The sequence below is a fragment of the Patella vulgata genome, chromosome 3 (genome assembly GCF_932274485.2).
Source record: "Patella vulgata chromosome 3, xgPatVulg1.2, whole genome shotgun sequence".
NCBI lineage: Eukaryota > Metazoa > Mollusca > Gastropoda > Patellidae > Patella > Patella vulgata.
This window is the reverse complement of record NC_065881.2, coordinates 11,567,079-11,590,943: the sequence shown is the minus strand read 5'-3', so window position 1 is coordinate 11,590,943 and position 23,865 is coordinate 11,567,079. Positions and strand designations below refer to the sequence as shown.

At 37.2% G+C, this 23,865-nt stretch overlaps 1 long non-coding RNA gene across 1 annotated transcript in view; it reads left to right on the top strand.

Annotated features, from left to right (window-relative positions):
- The first annotated feature begins 13,634 nt into the window (after nt 1–13,634).
- The window catches only part of LOC130012287 (uncharacterized), a 28,232-nt gene continuing 18,001 nt past the window's right edge, over nt 13,635–23,865 (top strand). Inside the window, exon 1 of the long non-coding RNA XR_008787694.1 lies at nt 13,635–13,783. This is a non-coding gene — a long non-coding RNA (uncharacterized LOC130012287). The remainder of the gene's footprint in view (nt 13,784–23,865) is intronic.

Genomic DNA, 23,865 nt, shown 5'->3' with positions numbered 1-23,865 from the left:
TTATACCGTTCTGAAGATCTGTTTTCAGAGTTTGGAGTCGGGTTTCTAGCTGCCTGTACTTTCTTCTCTTAGGCCGTAATTTTCCGTTGGCACCTAACTGGAGAATGGTTACTTCGGAGTAAGCTTGTTCATTCTTAAAAAAAGCCACCAACTTAAAAATATTTGGGTGAGGGGTGGCAATAATGGATGTTATCTTGGAATGCCATCCTTCAACATGGTTCGTTGTGCGTGGACCTTCAGTGTGGAAATGGTTCCACATCATTCTGCCATGCTGCCCCTCCACCCAGAACTCAGTTACGTAATCTGCAAATTGCAACACTCTGGCATCTTGGAGTGATGCATCATCAAGGGCATGCAGCCATACATACAAAAAGAAAATATTTATTATACATATTATTATATCATTAATACTCGACCAGACACTCGATTGGTTTGTTACGGAAGAACATGTTCAGTATGCTTTAACGTTGAATCATTTAAATCAACGGCACACAACATTAGAGATAAATACATACCCGATACTTCTTCTTGATAGATGGCACAGACTGGTTTGGTTTCCTCTTGCACCTTGGTTTTCATGGCAACGAGAAATTTGTCGACTGCCACCTTGTGTGGGTTAGCAACATGGTTGTGGTTTCTGGAATATTTGGTAATAAAGCCTTGGTGGGTGTTCAGGGTTGCTGGACAACCTTTTATACAACATCTCCAGTATACTCGTTCTGCCTTCCTATTCTTCACTCGGAATTTGTATTCTTCATGGACTAAGTTTTCTCCACCTTGAGCTTTGGGGATGTACTGGATGTTTACTTGAACGTTTGCCATGATGAAATATGACAGACTGACTTCTGTGTGTCCTTATAAAGACCGTGTAATGTGTAGGCTTACTGAACATAATTCATATTATATTCAAGTGTCATTTTTTGAATAAAATTCATCACTTTAACGATTACAGTGAGTTCATCTCACCAATTATAAGACTGAATATTTAGTCACTTTCAATATTTGTTTTTTTCCATCTAATTACCTATAACACCTAATCCTAATCCGCTTAATACACTAATCCTAATTAGACCTTAATTGGATTAATCAAAAGTGGGCACAGTGAGATGTAACCTATTGGACTAGTGTGACGTAAAAGCTCGTGCGGAGTGTCAGTATTTTAAGATGTTTAATGGTCTCGAGCTTACGACATTGCGTAATATATTGTATTAAAATACAGATGTGACGTCACCCTTTGATGTTGGCGTACCATTATTTCAAATAATCGTACGGGCAACTTGCCAATCGTACCTTGTCAAATATTAGACTCGAGTGACGTATTTCACTGTAAACGCACGTGCGGAATGTCTGTATTTTAAGACGTTTAATGGTCTCGAGCTGAGACATTGCGTAATATATTGTAAAAACACTCGGACCTGACGGTCCTCTTGTTGTTACAATATATTACTTAATGTCTCGCTCTCGACCATTAAACAATACAAAACATTCGGGCCTTCGGCCCTCATGTTGTTACAATATATTACTTAATGTCTCGCTCTCGACCATTAAACAATACTTAATGGGCGAATTAAACAAACAATCGATGAACTGTAAAAGAATAAATTAGCCAAATTGTTTACAAAACTAAATGCCTAGTCGAGGTGAAGAAATGAATTGAAAAAGGGTTTAACGTCCTACTGTTCTGCTCCCACTGGGCTAATGAAGACGGGTATACGACACACAGTGTGCTATGAGGGAGTCTGGCAAGGGGCAATGTGTAGTCGTTAGGATGGGACGTAAACCCCACATCCCGTGTTTATATTGGAATGCACGTAAAATAACCCTTGACAGTTGGAATTCGCGATACTTTTGAAAAAAATAAACATGCAATTAATTAATATGTAATCTTTGAGAGGTATTTAGTAACTGGATAGAGCAATAAACTATAACACATACTTATGGAAAAAACAACTATTTATTTATTTGGGCGACGTTTCGAAGAGTATTCTCTCAAGCTAATACAGTAATACAATATTATGATGCTAATTTATACAGAAATTCTATAGCAACAATTCCTTAAACCACACAGGACAACAACAAGATCAAAGGAGGTGATATTCTACCAAGACTAATTAATTAGGGTGAAGTGAATTTTTAGCTATTTAGTAATGTTAAGCAATTAATTAGCTATGTTGATGGATACAAGACTACCGACAGAAAGTAATAGCAAGTACAATACTTGAGTTACCATAGTATGTATAGATAAGGGTAATTAAACATGCATTATGCAAGAGCAAAATCTGCTTATTACAAGTCTTTCTTTAGGCCTGAAATGTTATCTAAATTATCAATTAGACATTAATTAACTTATCCAGACCATAATAAACTCTCGATGTCAAGGCTAGCCTTCGATGTTGGCTGGATTAGATTCCTATATGCCGCTAACGGCTATTGATAATTAAATCAGAAAAAGTGGATAATCGAGACTATGCTGTTTATATTAATGATTTTAGTAATGATGACCGAGACTATGCAAAAATTTCACCCGCTTCTTTCTTGGCTCATAGTGGATCAATTTGAGTGAAAATTTCCAGCAAATTACCTTTACACTATCTAGTTTTTAACTATTATAGCGAGAACTGTCATCTCTGTATCTTATCTCCCATAATGTATCTTTAACTTGTAATAACTATCTTGTTATAACTAGTGATTATCTGTGCAATGAAGACTAAAATAAATCCTATTATTGTAACAAATCTTAAAAAATGATGAAGTTAATATAATATAACGAGGAAAGTATTACTTAGAATAAATACCAGCGGCTGCCAGGCAGGATACACTCACATTTTGCAAGAGATGGATAGAGAACAATTTAAAAACAAACAGGATTTTTTGTACAATCAGGGGCAATAATCCAGAAAGTTATGGTCTGAAATGCGCAAATATCAAAAGGGACTGAGATATGTAAAGATATGTTTTAAGTTTCATCAAAATCGGATAAAAATTGTGACCTCTAGAGGGTCAACAACCTTCGTATTGCATACTTTTACACAATGTGCATAAAAAAAAGCGGACATTTTGTCGGGCAGTTTCATTTCGATTTTTCCGAAATTCGAATTCAACATTCATTATGGTGGAATGGTGATATATTTAAACGGTTTTTAAAATCCAAAATCAATCAAAATTACGGTGTAACGGTGATTTATCACCCAATAATACCTTCTACAGTAGATATCGCTTGTGTGATATATTTCATAATCAAGGAGATATCGCTTTACATGAATTTGATTGGTCAGTTGAAAAGGAACTACTTTTTTTATTTTCAAACAACAGTTCATTTCTTATTAAAAGTAACTCTTTTTTTTATTAAAAATGAACTATTGTTATTCAATTGGCCTTGATGGAAACACTGGGTCAATATAAAGGATTTTGCAATGGTTGAATTGCTGTCAAAAATTGATGTATCACTACGCCGTAATGTTTAGTAAAAGTGAAATCTACAGCAAAGAATTATATTTATCTATTTGTGCATGTAAGAAGGGATTGGGTGATAAATAAAATCTCCTACTCGTCTTTTTTGATATCAAAAAATATCAACACTCGTTGATAAAGTAAAAAAAAAACTTGGCAGAGCCTCGTTTTTTGTTACTTTATCAACTTGTGTTGATATTTTTTGATATCAAAAAAGACTGGTAGGAGATTCTCTGATAATAATTGTGACCTCTAAAGGGATCACAAGCTAAAAACGTGATTTTTCGTACAATCAGGGGCCACAATTCAGGAAGTTATGATCCGATACGCGCGAATATCGAAAGGAACCAATATAAACATGTATTTCAAGTTTCATCAAAATTGAATCAAAATTTTGACCACTAGAGAGTCCACAACTTTGATTAACCAGATGTTATACACTATTTGCGTAAGAGGGGCGGCCATTTTGTCCAGTAGGTTTAGTCCCATTTTCACGAAATTCGAACTTAGCCAAAATTACGGTGTAACGGTGATATATTTGAATGTTTTTGAAATCGGAAAAAAATTATAACCTCTATAGGTCAATTAAACGTAACTTCTTTTTTATTAAAAATGAATTATTTATATTTAATTGACCTTGATGGAAACGCTGGGTCAATATAAAGGCCTTTGCAATTGCTGTCAAAAAATTATGTATCACTACGCCGTAATGTAATCAGGTTCAGTAAAAGTGAAGTCTATAGCAAAGAATTATTTTTATGCATGTAAGAAAGGATTGGGTGATAAATAAAATCTCCTACTCGTCTTTTTTGATATCAAAAAATATCAACACTGATCGACACCCCCCCCCCCCAAAAAAAAAATAGACATTAATTAACTTATCCAGACCATAATCAACTCTCGATGCCATCGCTAGCCTGCGATATTTAGAGGATTGGAATATATTTTGTGACGGATAATTGATGATCGAGACTAGCCTAAAAGTAATATCTCGGTTCAGAGTGGAGCAGTGTGACTGAAATTTTCAGCATATTCTATTTACGTTATCAACTTTTTAACTATTACGGCGAGAACTGTCAACTCTTTATCTAATCTCCCATAATACACCTTTAATCGAATGTTAAATATTCAATTTGGGTACAATTAAGCGTGGGTTAATCCCAAAAATATTTGATGTTTCTCGGACTGGGTCAGACCTAGTGTTGATCTGTTGTTGTACGGAGCGTGTCTGACAATCTGTAGATCGGACCGGGTCTGGCCCTATATTAATGACACAGATTTATAATTCGGATCGGGTAGAACTAAAATACGATATCGTTTTACTGCACATGAAATATATGTTGACCATTACCAGAATTATTGTTTAGAAACGATCAGCGTACTATGTAAACGTGTATACTGTTTTAAAATCTCTATATCTAAATTCTATTCAGGTTTGTTTTGCGTTGTTATTAACAGGATATATTAAATGATTCTATTTCATATCATTCTAATAATGGCAGCTACTAATTTGATATTTTTCGATGATAGTGCACCTGTACATGTCTGCGTGTCAATTTAATTCTCTAACTAAATCTTATATAATTTACATATTGCGTTTTGTAGCTTATGGTGGCTAAGTGGGTGATGCGCTGACTCACTAGCCTGGAGGTCAGGTGTTCGATCCCTGCATTGACCGAGAAAGTTCATCGGGATTTTCCGACGTGGTTTCCCCTTGTCAGTGGTGCAGAAAGGAGAGTCTGACATAGTGCCGCAGCCCGGTCAAAATTTCCCTCAAAGTACACTGTATGGCGTATGCCCGTCTTCATTAGCCCAGTCGGGGCAGATCAGTAGGACATTAAACCCTTTCATTTCACTTCATTTTTGTAGCTTATGTTGCAAGATATTTTGCACGTAGTTTTCTAATAACGAGATCTGTGATATACTCATTCTGCACATAGAGACCTATCTACTTACTTCGAGAATAGATCTCTACCCTAAGTGGACCGCCATATCAAACAATTAGTATACTGTTTTGTAATGCGGTCCTACTACTGATTAAACCTTTCCAGTTTTATTACATGAAAGCAGAATGTATACTTTTTAAAATATTAGATATATGCTTAGTGTATTCTACTAAAATCGTCGATTGAGGGAGAGAGAGAGAGAAATGGGGTTTAACGTCCAATTAACACAAACTAGGTCATTTCGGGACTAACATATGGTTTTAATTTTATTCTAATAATTCGCTTGCGCGTAGGGGTCTTTAGCAGTAGGAGGAAACCGGAGGACCCGGAGAAAACCCACGAGGTTGGAAAGGCGACCCCACTCCTTGTCACGTACAACCGGGGATTCGAAACCACGCCAGTTGACTCAATGACAGGCCTTATGATACAGCGCGCACGTGCTAACCATTCGGCCATCCAACCCCCCACCCCCGTTTGGAAAATCCCCGAGTAACGTTCTCGACCAGCATCGGGATCTCATGGTGGGTGAGCTAGAACCATACGCCCTGGCATTTCTATAAATACCTAGCGGTTGACGTGGTGTAGCCATGAACCGGAAGTAGCATAACTTCTAAACCGGAAGTAGTAGTCGCTAATTTTTCTAGCTGTTTAAATTATAGAAGTTATTTGTATTGTTATTATATCTCGAGCTTAATTTCTGTTTCATGCAACTAATTACTGTAAACACAACAGGGGCCCACTTCCACTCGTGGAAAAGTCTACTTTTGATTTCTAATCTATAGTCTGTATCAAAGTTGTACACATACGCTAACGCCCCCTGGTGTAATAATGTTGATAATTCATTATATTTTTCTGGACATTTTCATTTCAAGATTTTAACTTCAAGACTTTTTGAAACGTTGAAAATATTTTCATAAGAGTTCAAAATTCCAGATTTTTTTTTAGATACTTTCAGAAACCAATGAATTGATTTCTTTGTCGTGTAAAATTAAGAAATTATTTTTTAATTTTAATATTTAATGATATATAAAAGTTACCGATAAAACGCTGAAAATGAAACGTAAAGTCAATTTTTTGTTTAAAATGTTGATTTTGTGCATGAAATGTTGCCATAAGAATGTAGAAACAAGAATCATTACTTTAGAATGTTGCGTTCGTGTCTAAAATGTTCAAACTGGAATGTAGAAACAAGAATCATGAATATTGTCCCATTTGGTCTTCCATAAGATAGAAGCAGATATTTTCGACAAAAGTACAGATACTAAGAACTTGACTAAATTGTTCCAATGGCATTAATAGTGTAGTAGGACAGGGTTCGGATACTGGATGCAGCGGCAGCTAAGGTCGTGAAACAAACAATAAACAAGATATAATTTGATACTTTTTATTATAAATTAAACAGCAATGGATTCTGTAAATGTGACGTGTGCCCTTAATTTCTCGACTAACTGATTTGCCCGAAATACTAAATAGAAATCATGAAATTTATACGCCAAAGTCTATTTCTCAAAATACGGAATAAATTAACCCACTGTGGTGAATCGATTCATCGATCCTGTACAGTACCTTAACCTACAATTACAAACTAAATCACCGTATTCTTCCTCACGAATCAAGTGAAAAGGCGGCAATGCCTATATCTCCAGTGTCTGACAGTAGAACGCCATGTCTAAACTGCTAGAACACCATTAAAAACGGAATCACCGAATTCTTCCTCACGAATCAAGTGAAAAGGCCGCAATGCCTATATCTCCAATGTCTGACAGTAGAACGCCATGTCTAAACTGCTAGAACACCATTAAAAACGAAATCACCGAATTCTTCCTCACGAATCAAGTGAAAAGGCCGCAATGCCTATATCTCCAATGTCTGACAGTAGAACGCCATGTCTAAACTGCTAGAACACCATTAAAAACGAAATCACCGAATTCTTCCTCACGAATCAAGTGACCAAATTACGATATGGTTAAGTACGAGTATCGATTTAGCGCTCCCCACAGCGAAGCGACAAGTAGATATAAATTATACTATTTTTCCCCGAATCAGAACTATTATCTAAGAGTAAGAAATGCGCTAAAACAATCAAACCGAAATATGAAACGGATGAAAATCAACACAACCTGGTTGATATGAGGCGATTATCGACTTTGACAACCAACCTGTGTCTTAATTATACTATTCAAAAAAAGTAGGGGATATTTGATTTTGGGGGCATAATACTAAAATATGCAAATGACTACGAAAAAAGTCACTATAGAACCTAACAGAAGAAACATTTCCAGTTACATGTGACGCCCAAACGCACCAATAGCTACCGCATGGAATGCAGGTGATGCTTGGGATCATCATGGGGGTCCAACCCAAGATTTGCACGACTCTGACTTTGAATGTTACAGTCATTGTGGCATTGAATTCCAGGGTGGAAACATCAGTTTAATTGTTTTAGTGACCAGAAAACAAATTTTGATATGCGTCGGTTTACCCAAAATGAAAGGTTACGTGCCCTTGGCATGCTACAGATCGGCACAACACAGGCGGTTGTGGCGCGGACGATGAATGTTTCTCAGTCTGTCATAAGCAGGCTATGGTCCAGATACCGTGATACACAATCTGTACAGGACAGACCACGCTCAGGTCGACCAAGGGCGACAACTCAAGCCCAGGATCGATTTATCCGTACCTTGGCCTTGAGAAATCGTGTCATCACAGCAAATCAGATCAGCGCTCGTCTTCAAACAGACACTGGTGTGAGAGTGAGTGGCCAGACGATTCGGAATCGACTGCATAGGGGTCATCTTCGCGCCCGACGTCCTCGCGTGATCCCTTGTTTGAGAGATCATCACATTCAAGCAAGACGTCGTTGGTGTAGGGATCGTCAACACTGGGATAATCGACGCTGGAGCAATGTGATGTTTTCAGATGAGTCAAGGTTCACTGTTGATTTTTTGGACAGACGTAGGAGGGTGTGGCGTCGTCGAAACGAGCGCTTCCAAGACGTTAACGTCATCAGACATGATCGATTTGGGGGTGGTTATGTTATGGTGTGGGGAGGCATCACTGTTGCTGGAAGAACGGCTTTACATGTTGTTGCAGGGCGTGTTACAGGCCAGTACTACCGGGACAACATCTTGGCAGTCCATGTTGTGCCGTTCGCACGACGTCATGGCCGCCGTTTCATCTTCCAGGATGACAACGCAAGATGTCACAGGGCCAGGATCGTTACAGGTTACCTCCAACAACAGAACATCACCACATTACCTTGGCCAGCACTGAGTCCCGACCTCTCCCCCATCGAGCATGTCTGGGACATGCTTGGACAGAGGTTACGTCAACGTCAACAACGTTCTGCCAATGTCCAAGAACTTGCTGCTGCGTTGCAACAGGAATGGGACAATCTGGACCAAAATGACCTTAGACGTCTCATTAGGAGTATGCCACGTCGGATCAATGCTTGTTTGGCAAACAGAGGAGGATTTACCCGTTACTGACTTGGTTGTGATGCTGTGGTAACTTTGCTGTTTGACCCCGGGTATCATTTTACCCTTATAATGGTCAGTCTGTGCCTTACTTAGTCTAACGATCATTTGGAATAAATCGATGAATGTGAACTTCATTTCATTTTGTCATTTGTTTCTTCGTCAGTTTCATTAGGTGACTTTAATAACACTTAAAAATCAAATATCCCCTACTTTTTTTGAATAGTATATGATAAGGTTACCTTACCTAGGGAGTTGCTAACTGAAACTCCCCCGATGTATGATACGCACCCAGTTTTATAGTCGAAGCATGCACGTGCATGACAGTTGATTGGCTCAAATACGCCAAGCAAGTAGAGAAGTTGATGAGTTTGGGCGAGTCGTTTGAAATACATTTAGCAAAAAGGGCGACACTACAACATTCCCCCACCCTGAAGACCGTGTGACGTAAAGTATTCATTTCTTTAAGGAACACTTGTCAAAAACAAAAATACAAATGCATTACAATAATATATACAAAAATATTCTCTGTTGCCGAAATGGACAATGTCATGAAATTTAATACGGATAATCCGCGAATTCGTCATCGATAGTTGGAGCGTAGAGAATCTCTTTACTGGACTGGTCCATCATTATGGTCTGTTCTCCTGCTTGGTACAGTTCAAGAGGTACGTCACGAGCATTCCATTAGGTTAGATGAGTCGTTGGTGTAACCATATAATCATCAGACGGAAGTTCTTTTTCCATGCTTTCTTTCTCCTCACACAGATTACCTGGGCGTGGAGGGAGGACATCTTCCGGGTCGATAAAATTAACATTTGGAAATTTTATTTCCTCAAGGTTCAACTCATACACACCATGCAATCGTTTGTGTTTCATGGCCCTAGTTCTTTTCCGGGAGCGCCGATGACACACAGGGCAAGCAAAGAGGGTTGTGGTTTTAACGTGAACTGAACGCCAATGTTCTAGATACTTTCCTAATTTTGTAAAAAGTATTTGTTTACACCCTCGAACTTTGCAGGCCATGCCCGATTCCGGAAATGGTTCTCTTAAAGAGTTTTGGAACTCGTAAAGTTCCTCAGGATCAACTTGGACTTCGAACTCCATTTTATGTCTGCAAACTAGAGTAAAAACATAACAAAAATGTTACCACGAACTTTCCGTAGTATTAACAAACCCCACCCATTTTTTTTTTAACTATTTGGTTTATGATATTTCAGCGCATTTCACTCGCATAAGACAAAACAACAAACTACCAGCTTTATGCCTATTGCGAAAATACATATATATATATATACGGTATATTATATTTACTTCTTTTAAGAAGGTGAAAAATCACTTTTGGTTTAACGGTCCGTCCACTACGCGTTCGAGTAAATGTTGAGGAAGGAGTAATATCTGACCCATCCGCGAAACCGTTCACGGTTCCTTCGATAAATTCAGATGAACTGGTATTTTTCCAAATTTCCGGTAGTTCCGACCCCTCAAATGGTTTTAAGTTATCTACGTGGGTAGAAATTGCTTTATGGTTTGGCGATTCTTGTATCACATAAGTAACCGTAGAGAGTTTCCCTAGAACTTTATATGGTCCTCTCCATTTATAGCCAAATTTTTGATTTGCAGAAGGTGGGTACCACCGCCACACAAAAGACCCTATTTCAAATTCCCGCGCTTTCAGATTCTTATCATATCCCTCTTTTTGACGTGATGCCGATATTCTTAACTGTTCGTGAACAAAACTATACGACGACTTCATGGCAGAAGTTAACCAATGAACGTATTCAATTTGACAAAAATCGGACTGATCTGGAGGTGTACCGAACATTAAATCGATGGGACATGTTAGTTCTCGCCCTAGCATTAGCAGACTAGGTGTACATTTGGTGGACTTATGTTCCGTACTACGGTATGCCATGAGTACAAACGGTAAATAATCATCCCAGTTGGACGGATTTTCGGAGCAAAATATAGTCAACATCTGTTTTAAAGTACGATTAAAACGTTCTACTAGCCCATCGCTTTGTGGGTGATAGGGCGTTGTCCTACTTTTGTTGACGCCAAGTTTTGAACATACGGCCGTAAATAATTGAGATTCAAACTCCCGCCCCTGGTCTGAGTGTATCTGTTGTGGACAGCCAAAACGACAAAATATTTCAGTCATTAATTTATCTGCTACAGTCAGAGCTGAACGATTTGACACCATCGTTTTATACTTTTTGTCATGCCTGGCCAATAGAATCTTCGCTTGATGACGTCAATCGTGCGATCTCGTCCGAAATGACCCCCCACTTTACCAGTATGTAGTTCTTGGAATATAAGATCGCGAACTATCTGCGGGGCAACCAATTGTAGTACCGTTCACAAATATTAATTGATCTGCGTGCTAGGGTTGATATAAGGGCTCTTTTGATGTAGTGGGGATGACCGGAGTTGTACTTAATATATTGGTTTGTGTGTGTCGGTTTGCGGTATATTTTTGTATTCATTTGATTATTAACATTTATAACTTGTACATCAAAGAATGGTAGTCTCGTCTTTTTCTGTTTCAATAGTAAATTTAATTTTGGGATGTTGTTTGTTCAGGTGATCTAGTAGGGAGACTGGATCATCATTTTCCTCAAGCACAACAAATGTATCATCGACCTGGCGCAGCCAACAAATTGGGGTAATGGGAGAGGTTCTTAGCGCAGACTTGTTGACTTGTTTGTATATGTTGTCCCCCATAGGTAGAATCAATGCACATCGGAACTAATTCCAAGATGCTGTCAGTTGATAACCTGCTTTCTAGGTGTACCTCTAGTGCATTTATTCGGGAGCGGAGGACTTCAATGGCTTCTTGGCGGGGAACGTTGGTAAACAGGTCAACCACATCGTACGACGCAAATCTTCCAGGGCGGTTGAGGTGTCTGATTGTGTTGCAAAAACCACCAGGGTCTTTGAAAAAGGAAGTAGAGGAAGTTCTTAATGGAGCATGTATTTAGCAACATTACAAATGTATTTTAAGAGTATATATCAAACTTAAAAGTGTAAATATGGTCTATAAATAGTACAAAAACATCGAAACTGAATACACGATTAATGTAATTTGCAATTTTAGTTTCTAAGAAGGTAAAATCACCATAATTAAAAAGTACGTGGTACCAAAATCTCGTAACACGTCACATTTGTATAGAAGCAACAGGGACGGGCGGGGTATTTTGGAGCGTGGTATTTAGCCACTGCCCAAAAATGGAACGAGAGTCGCCGGTTTAATCACCTCTACACGTTTTGTTTTTTCAGTTAATATTTTTTCGTTTGTGACTCAGCCATTACTAATTACTTCCACGTTGTCTTGTAGGATATGTACATGTATTTCTTTGTTCATTAATTACAAATTGCAGCCGAAATCATAGAATACGCGTCAAGCTCTCAGACCCCACGTCATACCACATTTTGGACGTCATCGAAACAACGTTTTCCAGCATGACAACGCCCGTGCCCACACTACCAGAGTTACTCGGGACTTTCTACAGCAGAACGGTGTCAACGTTATGCACTGGTCAGCCCTTAGTCCGGACTTAAACCCGATTGAACATCTTTGGGATGAAATTCAGACGAGACTTAACATCGTATCGTGACCAAACACAGCCGATGAAATGCGCCAGGCATTTCTAAGAGTGTGGTTCCAGGTTTTTTATTTTGCTGTTTAGTATATATAAACTGGATATGATCAAGGCCAGCGCGACCTATTTGCCGAGCACAGGAAAATTTGATGTTTCTCGGACCGAGTCAAGCCGAGTGTAGATCTGCTATTGTACGGAGCGTGTCTGACAATCTGTAGATCGGACCGGGTCTGGTACTACGTTAATGACACAGATTTATAATTCGGATCGGATAGAACTAAAATACGATATCGTTTTACTGCACATGAAATATATCTTGACCATTAGCAGAATTATTGTTTAGAAACGATCAGCGTACTATGTAAACGTGTATACTGTTAATCTCTGTATCTAAATTCTATTCAGGTTTGTTTTGCGTCGTTATTTACAGGATATATTAAATGATTCTATTTCATATCATTCTAATAATGGCAGCAACTAATTTGATATTTTTCGATGATAGTGCACCTGTACATGTCTGTGTGTCAATTTATCCCTCTAACTAAATCTTATACTAAATCTTATATAATTTATTGTGTTTTGTAGCTTATGGGTGGGTGAGACACTGGCTCGCTAGTCTGGAGGTCGTGTGTTCGATCCCTGCATTGGCCGAGAAAGTCCATCAAGATTTTCCGACGTGGTCTCCCCTTTGTCTGTGGTGCAGAGAGTCTGACAGGGGCAGCTGTCTAGTTGTTCGGATGGTACGAAAAACTGAGGTCCCGTTTATACATTGGCGGGCACGTAAAAGATCACCTGGCAGTTGGAATTCGATATAAGAGTAGGCCTTAGTGCCGCTTCCAGGAAGGCATTTTCCTCATAGCACACTGCATGGCCCGTCTTCATTAGCCCATTCGGAGCAGAACAGTAAGACTTTAAACCCCATTCCATTCTACATGTTTATTAACAAACGAGACTCATTTGAATAATAATTAAAACATATTTAAATCGGGCGATAGGGCGAATATTAAAATGACAAAACGGCTTTAGTCATCAAATAAACTGTTTTATTGGCAAAAAACAATCCTGCCGGTTGACTAATGAATGCAGGTGTGAAGTTATGTAACTGATTTTACTATAAATATGACGCCAATAATCAACAAACTCCAGTCGTAGCAGACAGATTCCTGACGTTACAACGTTTACAACTTGAAGCAAAACAGAATCCTTGAGTTACAGTACTTTAAAGTTGGTAAAATGTTGCGAATTATTTTGGCATTTTGTTTGTGTTTTCAAGCAGTCATCATTTCAGCTGACACAGCGGAAGGGCAACGTAAGTTTTAAATATTTTAGTAATTGTCAGAATATACAAAAATGTCGCCATTGATCAATATTTATTAAAGATGTATTATGTAAGAGCTAAAACTGGCCATTGTAGGTTTTTATTTTGGTTTCGAAAGTTATATAAACTATTATATAGACATTTATTTACATGTCAAACTTATAAACAACCCTCTAGATCATCGGATGTCGCCATTAATCAGATTTTGCTTAATGTTGACTATTTATTTATTTATTTATTCTTCAAGTAAAGGTTACAACATGACAATAAATTAATGTATTATAATAAGAACTAGTGTCGCATTACACGACTGGGAAAGTGACAACAATAAATACAGATATGTATATGAAAATAAGAACTATGTGCTACATTGTAATGTGGGATGCCATATGAGACAAGCATAGAGAAATATGATAGCTATGGTGTCATGAAGAGACCTTTACTTAGGATAGCCCATAAAGCCTGACGTATATAACATCCGTTGCTTATTTCCAATGGGGTCCAAAGTTGCCAAGGTCGCGTCAGGTCATCATTGGGAGGCAAAATTTAATAAACATGCCATCACAGCATTGTATCACAAATAATAAAATATATTTATGTCTACATGTTATACATCAACCAATTTTATTAATAGTAGATTATCAAACTTGTAGTATCACAGATTAACATTGTATTAACAATAAATACTTCTTGGCTGCAGCTTTAAAGCTGTAAAGTGAATCTAAAGACTTAATATCATTCGGTAAATCGTTCCAGACACTTATGGCGGTATAATAAAATGATGTGAGCTGATCTCGAACCGAGCATTTTGGAACCGCAAAATTGAATAAACTAGATCTTGTGCCATATTGATAAGTATCTCTAACACATTTGAATTTTGATTTAAGGTATGATGGACAATTATTATGAAAAATCTTATGTACGTGATTGAGTTTTAACTCGGTTTTCAACATTAAGTATATTCAAATCAGAATATGAAACATGATCTCTACGTCCTAGCCCATTCACAAATCTAAGAACCTTATTTTGAACAATTTATTTTTAAGTGATTGATTCACACCAGAATACCAGGCTGAGCATGCATAATCAAAGTGGCACTGAATAAGTGCAGAACAATATAAATTTTTGGTTTTTTTGCTAAGGCATTTATTATAGCGAAACAGAAAAACTTCAATCTTGAATTTGCTTTCTTAATAATGCTGTTAACAGTGTCCTCACCAGACAAGTATTTGTCAAAACGTAGACCCAAATATTTAAGGTTATCTGTTGCTTTTACGGTATGGTTATTGCAGGTTATTGTAAACTCTTTAATACTTCTTAGTTTACATTTAGGCCCGAAGAGAATACACTCGGTTTAACCGAGATGGAGCGACAGTTTATTATCGATGAGCCATTCTGAACAGGAATCAAGAGCACAGCCAAGTGTTTGTGAACTTCAACTTAATCCAGTTTAATGCGTTAAATCGCCATTTGCATTTTTTTTTTTTAGAAAATATCTATTTTTTCACATTTTAATTCACTCTAATGCACTCAAATTGGTTATTGCTCGCTTAATTATAAAAAAACCCTCTTAAAATAGATAATCTCCTGGCTTGAATTCAGTCGTATTAAAAAAGAGGTTAATCAAAGATTATGTCTGGCACGGACTTGTTTTGACTATTTCCGGTTTACAATGATTATGTGTCTGCAGGGCTAAATCTATTTGATAAGGCTAGCTCAATTTTCATCATTTTGTCAAGGTCGCGGAGATGTAAATAAAGTTTGGGCACGTGTTTGTTGGCGGGCTTGTAGGTATAAAAATGTGGGGGAGAGGTTGAGTCGTCACATAAGCACTGACCTAGGATGATGAAAATTTGGTTCGTGATATTTCCTAGTTTTATTAAAAATACATAATATAATACATTAGATTTATATACAAAGTTGATTTCGCTGACGCTGATGATCTTCCTTAGCTGTCGCTTGTGGTATTCTGGTATTTTTGTTTCTGAAGAAAAAAGAATAAATTTGAGGCTCTCGGCTGAGAGCCACATTATTGTGTTTCCTACTAAGGATTGGATTTTCAGGGCAGTGGTTCTCATCCCTTTTTTTGCCAACAGCACAACTTGGAACAAATGAAAAAATAACGGTACACCTGGCTAAATATATAATATGAAAAATATTTGAATTTTGCAAAATAAAAAGATGGTAAGTCAGACAAAATATAACCGTAGACAGAGATTAGTCCTAGACACCAGTGAATACTCAGCTGGGATCACGTGTTTTTTTCACATTTTCTTAGTGTGCCGTTCAAAATTTCGTGACACGCTTAGGAAGAGGACTAGTGTTATTTAGTCCAAATTACTGTGCACTAAGTTGTTCAGATTTTTATTTTTAGAATATGCAATTATAAGTTTCTGCGTGAAAATTTCGGGTGATTTTCCTGGGGAACAGTATAGTGTTTTTTGATGATTTTAGATGCACTTGCTGCTGTTGCGCTATATGGAACTACAAAAGGGGCTATTGCGCTAGCCGTATGAATATCCAAACCTGGTGGGACAGTGTTTTTCAATTTGTCAATCCAAATCTTTTCTCTTGTTAGACTAAACACTTTAATTTCATTTGTAGTTTCAATATCGCTCTTAGTCTGTTCTATTGGCGTGACAATGAGATCAGAAATGTCTTGATTTGGTTGGTTGGGGTGAATTGAGACCGGTTTGTCATTTTTCGTGACTATGTCAAATCGGTGACCGCTAATTTTTTTCCCGAAGAGCATTTTGGGTTTCATGTATTGTCTGATATTTTATATAATTTGTTGATGTTTTATGTAATCTGTTGATATTTTATATAATCTGTTGATATTTTATAATCTGTTGGTATTTTATATAATCTGTTGGGGGGGGGGGGGGGATGGCTGAATGGTTAGCGTGCGCGCGCTGTATCATAAAGTCTGTCATTGAGTCGACTGGCGTGGTTTCGAATCCCCGGTTGTACGTGGCAAGGAGTAGGGTCGCCTGTGCCTCGTGGGTTTTCTCCGGGTCCTCCGGTTTCCTCCCACTGCTAAAGACCCCTACGCGCAAGCGAATTATTGAAATAAAATTAAACCATATGTTAGTCCCGAAATTACCTAGTTTTGTGTCGAGTGGACGTTAAACCCCATTTCTCTCTCTCTCTATAATCTGTTGATATTTTATATAATCTGTTGATATTTTATAATCTGTTGATAATTTATAATCTGTTAATATTTTATATAATCTGTTGATAATTTATAATCTGTTAATATTTTATATAATCTGTTGATATTTTATGTTATAATAATGATACTTTAAGGTTTCTTAAAAGAATTTCTGACTGTCTCGCTCTTTAAGATCATGTGATAAGAATCTTCTAATGGTACCTTCAACAAATTCAAATCTTGGAATTTCAGCTTTAATATATACTCTTCAAAAAAAGTAGGGGATATTGAAATGGAAATACCTATGCAGGTTGTGATAGGATAAATAGTCATGGACACTTGGCATGCTTTGAGAGTATGCGATTAGTTAAAGTTTTATATCGTTTAATAGCCAATTGAATTGTCTATCGGATTGTACTAAAGCGGCATGTTTCTATCAAAAATTTAAAAAGTTATGTGACTTTGAAAAATAACGTTTTTTACGATTTCGAGCAATTTTGGAAGCATGTTTCTCGGAAAGCCTCCCAACGATTTTTTAAAAACTTTCTCAATCGAGAGGCTAATGGCTACTCTGTTTTGTGAAACCACTGTATCATTTTTTGAATATCAGGGGTAGCCGAAAAAAGAGATCGAAAATCGAAAACGTTGTATTTTTACGATTTGGAGCATTTTTAGAGGCCTATTTCTCGAAAAGACAATATAATTCTTTTTTGGAACTTCTTCTACAGAGAGGCCTATCGGTAGTGTTATACATAAAACGATTGTACAATAGTCCCAAATTTCAAGAGTAGCAGAACAAAGGGACCGAAAATTGAACACGACACCTTTCATTGTTAAGCGAAACATAAGTGGGGGATGCAATCTGTACGTTTTGTCAACGTATAGAGCCTATTCAAGATTGATGATATTTGAACTGAAATTATTTCCACTATGAGTGTTTTCTTCTTTCCAAAATATGGGTTTAGTGACCCTGTAACAGAAATAGTTTATTGCTGTGTGTAATAATTAGCCTTTGAATTAATATTGTTGCTTCTGTGTCAAAGATATCTTATACCGGTAATCATCTGGACAGAAATCGACGGCTCGCGCTGTTTATAAGAAAGTCCAATTAATTAAGCGATTGCAGTAGTATCGTACAGTGGTATCGAATATTGCACCTGTGATAAAAGGCATGACGTTGTTTGAGCATGGACTCTATCTGTAATTAATATTAAATTTTAATTAGTGACGTCAAATCTTTAACGTGCACGAAACCAGAAAATTGGCGATATTTCATTGAATATTCAATCAATTTTTGAACCAGTTACATATTTGAGTAGCTGACATGAACGCGATTCCGAAGTCTCGTGTACACATTGGTGTGACCGTAAAAGATCCCTTGGCGGTTGGAATTCTATATAAAAGAAGACTAGCGCCGCTGTACGAGCATGTTTAGAGATCATTTCGAGACAAACATATGGTTTACTTTTTTTTATTTCAATAATTCGCTTGCGCGTAGGGATCTTTAGCAGTTGGAGGAAACCGGAGATAACCCACGGGGTTGGACAGGCTTGTCACGTTCAACCGGGGAATCGAAGCCTAGCCAGTTGACTCATAATGTATCTATATAAGAAACATTTAATCCTACTGGCGATTTACAAATATTGCATGAAGAAATTCAAATCACAAGAACATAAAAACGACTAATGCTTAGTATCATATTGATTATAAAAGTATAATGTATATATTGGTTATACTATATATGTCACAAAACAACAATCATTACATAATAATAATTATTTACTAATTATATAAATCATTTAAGAGGTAGGAGTTATCCATTGTTTAATTTAACAGTTATATAATTACCCTGGTTAGAGAGAGAGAGAGAGAGAGAGAGAGAGAAATGGGGTTTAACGTCCACTCGACACAAACTAGGTCATTTCGGGACTAACATATGCTTTATTTTTATTTCTATAATTCGCTTCCGCGTAGGGGTCTTTAGCATTGGGAGGAAACCGGAGGACCCGGAGAAAACCCACGAGGTTGGACAGGCGACCCTACTCCTTGTCACGTACAACCGGGGATTCGAAACCACGCCAGTCAACTCAATGACAGACTTTATGATACAGCGCGCTCACGCTAACCACTTAGCCATCCAACCCCCCCATCCTGGTTAGAAAGGTATGAACAATTAGAGAGAGAGAGAAAAATGAGGTTTAACGTCCACTTGACATAAACTAGGTCATTTTGGGACTAACATATGGTTTAATTTTATTTAAATAATTCCCTTGCGCGTAGGGGTCTTTGTTGGTGGGAGGAAACCGGAGGACCCGGAGAAAACCCACGAGGTTGGACAGGCGACCCTACTCCTTGTCACGTACAACCGGGGATTCGAAACCACGCCAGTCGACTCAATGACAGACTTTATGATACAGCGCGCGCGTGTTACCCCCCCCGCCCCCCGCCCGGTATGAAACCACCGTACAACGGTCAAAAGTATCAAGAGTGGCCAAACAAATGGCACTGTATATCGACAAAAGTCCGATAGGGTCATAATCGGAACGTTCTGCATACGTATAATATGGAGAGCTATTTTTCTAAGTGGCAATATTTGAACTAAGGGTGTTCTACTGTTAACCAATATCTGGCACTGGTGCTTCTAGAGTGAAAATATTTCATATCAGTAAAAAACAGTTGCTCCTGAAATTAATATCCCAGTTTTTTGTGTACATGACGTCATCTCTTTATGCCATTTAAAATAAATCTCCCTGCTGCAGCTATTTATAAGAAAGTCGCCCCTTTCTGAATATATAGGAAAGTTGAGGTTGATAATTGTGATTTCGGGTTTTATTTGTTATCTGAGACTATAAGACTGTTTTTGTCCCATTCGGAAAACTGTTTTTTGTTGTTTTTTTTATTCCATTTACAATTCGTGTAGATCTCTGAAACTAACAGATAGTGTTCTGAATATTGATTTTTCCCTTGTTTTTAACAATTATTACTTATAACTATTGCGAAAGTTGTGGACAGACCGTAAGTTGTGTAAATCTTTAACGTGCACGAAACTGAAAACCGGCCCTAATTATGTGAATTCCCAACCGATTTTCGAAAAAGTTATATTTTTGTACAGCTTGGGATATTGCGGATGCGATAACGGCCGAATTGAAATACCATGTCGTTCTCATTTTTTCTTCAAAATTTGAAAATTTACTAAAATTGTTATTTCTTGGAATTTTGAGTTTTCGCTTACATATTTGGATTGGCGGCGTCTGTTCGATTCTACCGATCTAGGATTATCATGATGTGAATTGTTCAACTCTATTTTTCAATTACCTTCTCTATCGCAATGCGAATACAAAGAACGTGTCAATATCTGAGTTATGTTAGTGTATTGGGTTGTTTTTTTGGGGGGTGGGGGGTGGGGGAGTGGTGAGGAAAGTCTTTTGTCATGCATCTGGCGATCGTGTGACGCCTTGGCACGGTGAAAGCCTTCAGTCTTGCAAGCAAGTCTAGTGATGATTGTTTTTACTTGAGTATATCTCAGAAACTACTTATCGAATCAATCCGATATCCTTGGTTTTACATAGGAAAGATGGCATGACTTAGAAATTAAATGTATTTCGAACATTCTGCGACAATGTGAAATGTCCGAAATCACCAAAGTTGTTTTTTTTCTAAATATTGCCATAATATTAACAATAATTGCCGGATTTTAACATTTCATACATTTTGACATAGCCAGAGACAAGGAACATAGCTACCTGTCTTTAGATATTTGATTTTGGATGAAACTTCGGAAATATTAGGCGCGAAATTTTGAAAATTTAAATTTTTACAAAAAATTTTTTTATTAATGAATATGTCTTTATGGTATTTTATCCAGGGCTATAGGGTCATCTGATTTGAGCAAAAATATGAACAATTTTTGACTCGGTAATTTGCGTTAGTCGCCATTGGCTAATTCAGTTTTTCGGTCCTAAATTGATTATTTAGTGTTCGATTTGTTTAAAACAAAATTCATATGCTCCTTTTTCCAAAATGTCATTTTTTTGTTACCGATAGAGTTTTCTGTCGGCATCGGAAGCGACATAATTTTAACAAAAACTATAATGTTGACAGTTCGGTACCACAAATATTATTTTTTCAAAATTTGATATTACCAAAAGGATGCGCCATGTGCACAAAACATCGGATTCGGTTTTCTTAATTTCGATTTCGCTTTCGGGCTATTTCGATTAACAGGTGAAAAACGGTATAAAATTAAGCTATTTACAACTTATTGAAAAAAGGTGAAAAAATGAGCTATTCACAACCCATTCAGACTTTTCATATTTTAATATTTTTTTTCGCAACTTTCATAAACTCGTAGCACTAATCCATACGAAGAGAATGTATGTGAAAATTAGTTTGTAATATGAGCGGTTGCCGAGAAATAGGCAATTTTTTCACGCGTCACTTTTCACTTTTTTTGCCTGTAAAGGAGTCAATTATTATTCGATTTTCATTTTTTTACCATTCGATGCCTTGTGCTAACTTTGACTAGGTCAAACCAATTTAACATTTTCACAAAATTCATATGCTCCTTTTTCCAAAATGTCATTTTTTTGTTACCGATAGAGTTTTCTGTCGGCATCGGAAGCGACATAATTTTAACAAAAACTATAATGTTGACAGTTCGGTACCACAAATATTATTTTTTCAAAATTTGATATTACCAAAAGGATGAGCCATGTGCACAAAACATCGGACTCGGTTTTCTTAATTTCGATTTCGCTTTCGGGCTATTTCGATTAACAGGTGAAAAACGGTATAAAATTAAGCTATTTACAACCCTTTTTTTGCCTGTAAAGGAGTCAATTATTATTCGATTTTCATTTTTTTACCATTCGATGCCTTGTGCTAACTTTGACTAGGTCAAACCAATTTAACATTTTCACCGTCAGCGGAAATGACATCATTTGGGAAAAAAATGTATTTTTAGCCTTTAAAAGAGATATTTTATTCAAATGATTCTTATTTGTAATCATTTTAAAATTATGATATTTGATTCAAATCAACAAATAGGATAAACGCGTACGATCATACAGATACCACAAAAGGTTCCTAACCTGTACGGTTGCAGAGAAATAGACCATTTCCTACAAGTCACCATGTGATACCTTATGCCACTTATGATTTCATAGAACTAATTTAACATTTTCATTATCCCCGGAAGTAATGTCATTTTGGCAAAATAATGTATTTTTGGCCCTCAAATCAAACATTTTTTTTGAAGTGAGTTATACTTATTATTATGATCTATATGATCAATACGATCATATAGATGTCCAAAAATTGCTTCTAGCATCTTCCCTTGTCGAGAAACAACCAATTTTCTCAGGATCACTTCTTAAGACTTAAAATTTTTATCCTTTTTAATTTCCCATTAGAATGTCAGGTAACTTAGCGGTAAGTTAGTAACAGGATCACTTTTTTTTACACGTGTAACACATGGTAACAAATGTATAAATAGGATTGATATTGCTGGATTTGGTTGATTCTGCGTCCATTTTATAACAAGTCTGCAATGTTTATGTGGAAATCTGTTTATCGGTTTCATTGGTACTGGAAGTGATATGAGTTCAAGGGTAACGTGGCACTTAAAGTGATATAAGTTCAAGGGTAACGTAGCACCGGTGAAACCCGTCATTACTGCTCCGCAGTTCTAGTTTTTGTTGTTTTTAGTTATTTCCACATCTACTGAACAATATATATTCAGCCTCTACATGCCAGTCTCATTCTAGGATTTCCTTTTTTTAAAGTTGTGTATGTACAGTAGGCCAATTCTTAACTGCAGGTAGCGTAATGATCCAGAATCTGAATCCTCATAGAAATTTAATTTTATTTGTAAGACATGCTTACAATCATTAGATAACTTTGGCGGCGGTACTGAAACGTCACTATTCGACTCGTTCTTACATATCCTACCCATGGTGATAATATAATTTGAAATAAAATAATAATATACAATCGGGAAAACCTGTATATTTTATATGCGGTATGAAGCCACAGTAAATAAAATTCAGTTATCAATGCGCGCATTCTAATGTGACCTTGAGAGTAGAGACTACATCAACTTCCGAGGCGAAAAGTCGACCGCACGACAGCAAACCAAAATCATAGGTCGCTAATATCGGATCACGCGGCTAAGTGGGTAAAACGCTGGTTCGCTAGCCTGGAGATCGGGTGTTCGATCCCTGCATTGGCAAAGAAAGTTCATTCAGATTTTCCGGCGTGGTTTCCCCTTGTCAGTGATGCAGGATGGAGGGCCTAACAAGGATAGCTGTCTAGTCGTTCGGATGGGACGAAAAATCGAGGACCCGTGTACACATTTGCGTGCACGTAAAAGATCCCTTGGCAGTAGGTCGTAGCGCCGCTGCCCGGGCAAAATTTCCCTCCTAGCACACTGTATGCCGTCTTCATTAGCCCAGGTTAGGAGCAGAACAGTAGGACGTTAAATCACATTTCATTTCATTTCATTTCAATACCAGACTTTATCATACAGACTATTTTGTTAACTCGCATTGCATTTATTAAGACTACAACCACTTCCGAGGCGAAACTCCGAAAGTCGTCAGAACGACAACGAGCCAAAATGATAGGTCGCTAATAGCGCGTGTGTTTATTTCCTAATTTCTACTTTTCGAGTTGCAGTATGGCTTGGTATGCATATTCGCGCCTCCTTACTGACATCAATAAATACAAAGGTAGACAAGAAGGTACACAAGCCAAAATGCAAGTCGAAAATAAGAAATTAGGAAAAAACGAGGGGCGCTATTATCGCAGTGTATTATTTCTTAATTTCCTATTTTCGAGTCGATTTTGGCGTGCTGTCACCTCACATTTTGTCGTAACTTCTACTTTTCGACTTTCGTGTTTTGAAGGGACGAAAAGTTGAAAA